Consider the following 3,578-nt stretch of genomic DNA (forward strand, 5'->3'; position numbering starts at 1 on the left):
CTCACTTTCTTAAATAATTTGATTTTTTATTTTTTCTTTAATTTCTCTTTTTTATTATTTTATTATAATAATTGCTTAAATTATAATCAGTTTCTCTCTTTCATACTAAACGAACCAACTTGCAGCTCGCTCAAGCTCAAAGAATAATGCTCGATCTCAAGCTCGAACTCGATTAATGAATCAAGCTCAGGCTCAAATTAAGGGATCCTCAATTTTGATTAGACTAGTTTAACCTCCTAACTGTGAATGCGGTCCGAAAATCAATACGGTAGGAAAGTTGTCTCAAAGAGACCCACCCTAGGATGACATAAAAATATTTTCTTTTTAATTACGACTAATAAATCTCATAATATCATACTTTGATTTATAATTAAAAAAATAATATTCTTCTTTAATTAATAGTCTAACAAAATAAATTTAAGGTAAAACATTTTGGAATTTTAAAAGTTAATTAAGTCAATTATAAATAAATAAATAAATCCTTCATTCCTTAGCCATTAAGCTTGTTTGGCCAACTGTTGACTCCAAAGGAACACAAGACTCTTATAAAGAGAGAAAACTTAATAGAAAAGCTAGAAGAGAACTGACTTGAGTCCAAGCAAGTAAAGGTGAATTTCACATGTGAAGATCTATTGAACTATTTGGAATATATGGAGCACAAATAACAAATGACAAGTAATTTTTTTAAATTAAATATTTATAAACTTATGTTGACCAAAGTCAATATTTATTTATTCACATTCCATTGGAGCATCATCTTTTGGTTCAAAGCAAATGTGAAAGAAATAAAGGTGAGTCAATATGGTTAGTTAATACATAGTTTTAAATTTCACTTAGAAGTTGTCTTTTGATTTTTGTAAATTTTAATTAAAAGTATTATCTATTTTTAAATTGTTTTCTTTTTTTTTTTTAAATTTGTTAAGCTCATAGACGGTGCTTACTCTGTTGCCTTAATTTAACATAAAGAGCACTACCGATATAGATCACAGCATAAACATGCGTGCATATAGAACAGTAAGTGTAATGTCTGAGGATCTAATTGAAGGATTGGACTTACCTAAATTGATTATTATCTCATCCGAAATTAATAACAATTAGAGTTACTAACATTTCAATTATCACGGTAATATCAATTGATTTCATTTTCTCAAAACTTATAATTACAATAATCAAAATCATAAAATTTCATAAATCAAATAAATAAATGTTGGATTACCAAAATCATAGTACATTATACTCTAAGCTCAAAGAATCTTTCCCTAAACCAAATATACTCTACTGGCTCATTTCTTTTGCTTGGAACATTTAAAAATAATAGAGTGAGCTCAACTAGTTTAGTAAACTCATTCTTTCTCCCCTTTATAAATACTAATATTCAATTTAAGAATTTTAATGAAATTAATTAAAAATAACCAACTAAAAGAGAATATAAACATTTACAAAATTTATAAAATATAAGCAAAACAGGAATTTACCATAAACTATAGTTTATTTGTGAAACCTTAAGTAAGAGAAGCTAAACTCTTAAATATCGATGCACATTTTGATGTAATGGTTGAAATTTCATTAAGGAATTTCACAGTTAAACGTTCTCATCTCGAAGCAATTCTAGGATGGTGGTTTATTGGGAAGTTATACTAACAGGACAAAACTATGAGGATCTTAGGCCAACGCGGACAATATATTGATAGTTAAGAGTTTGAGCTGTTACAAGTGATATCAGAGTAATACATCAGTTGGAAGATGAGAAATAAATGTCATACAAGAGAAAGTGCAATGCCATGGGAGCCCCCTCTTGAACCATGTATGAGACAAAGTGCTACATGACAGGAGCCACCACTTGAACTTGTAAGCGCCACCTCTAGAATCATATATACATGGTGGATGATTATGTGTTAAAGATGCTGACGAGGATGTCAGTTACTTAAGTGTGAGAGATTTTGAAACCCCTTACGTAAAAGAAACTAAACTCTTAAACATCAAGGCGCCTTTCGCGTAATGGTTGACATTTTGTTAAGAAACTCTGCAGTTGAGTGTGCTCATCCCAGAGCAATTCTGGGATGAGTGACCTACTGAGAAGTTACACCAACAGGATAAAACCTTGAAGCAGTTAGGCCAAAGCAGATAATATCTCAAAAGTTAAGAGTTTGGGCTGTTACATTATTAAACATATCAAAAAAAATTTATTAAATTTAATTCATTAAAAGAATATTCATATATAAAATGCAATGTTTAACATGCGCATATGTTAATGCCTACTTATATCTTCATTTCCATTTATATTTTACTTTGCATCCCACACTTGCATTAAGCAAGTGGGGTCACAATCCCTCCCATATTTGCATAAGGCAGATGGGGCCAGAAGAGTTACATTCAATATTATTTAACCTCCCATATCTACTTTTAGCAAGTGTGACTAGAACCTCTCGCACATCTACATCAAATAAATGAAGTCAGAAAAGTGCAAGTATGACCCTTGCACATAACAGAGAGTGCACTTTTCCTTGTTTCAGAACAAAACGCCTCCAATGCCTCATAATGCAGAATACAAATGTAATGTAACTCCTGTTTTTCAACTCCTCATCTTGATTATTTCCTGCCCCATTTAACATTCTTATAGACTCATAAGCACTAATTAACTCACAATTGATGATTAGCTACAGAAAATCATCTGAATTTGACGACGGATATTACAATAACAACACACCAATATTATGTGGTTCTATCAACATCTATCCCATGTCCACACCTAAGTACCTATCTCTTAAAATTCAGCCACATAATTGCTCCTTTACCCACAAGCCATCACACCCTCTTACTTCACCTGCAAAATAAATCCTAACAACAGATGCATCAAGCAATACAAAAAGGACATTCTTATGAATTGCTCCAATACTTTGGTATTAACTAAAACTATGACAAATAATTACAAAGGGACTACCTTCTTTATACAAAATGATTACTATAAATATAAACTTAGTAAAAAAAATAAAAGCTAAGAGATTGAGAGGAAAGTATTATACTAATTTGTACATAAAGGATGTGCATAAGAAGACATGATAATTTTTATTGACATGATATAACTTTTAAGCCCAATAGTTTTATCATTAACTATAAATGACATTCAAGTAAGCTTCTTTAGACTGATTATTTTCACCTTTGATCATTATTAAAGGTTAAAGATGGGCCACAAACAGATAAATGTTTAGTTAAAATTAAGGTTAATTTGTAGATTAGGCGCTAAGCTTTACTGTGGCATGCTAAGCTAATGATGACCCATTAATTGATTAAGATTTCATTCATGACAGCTTTCTTACTATTTTCTAAAATAATTTTTTAATACAAAAATTTTAATTCAATAAATTTTTATGCTAATTGTCACCATTTAAAATAGCTTTTGGCCACTATTTTTTTCTTACTTCTAAGAAATTTTTATGCTAAAAAGACGCTTTATAAAACATTTAAAAAACCATCCGGAACAAAGTCTAAGAAGTCCAATAAATTTAGAAAAACAATTTAACTAATAATTTATTCACATAGATCTCTAATTATGTCATAATACTTGAATATTTATGATG

The sequence above is a fragment of the Dendrobium catenatum genome, unplaced genomic scaffold (assembly GCF_001605985.2).
Source record: "Dendrobium catenatum unplaced genomic scaffold, ASM160598v2 fragScaff_scaffold_1608, whole genome shotgun sequence".
Lineage (NCBI taxonomy): Eukaryota > Viridiplantae > Streptophyta > Magnoliopsida > Asparagales > Orchidaceae > Dendrobium > Dendrobium catenatum.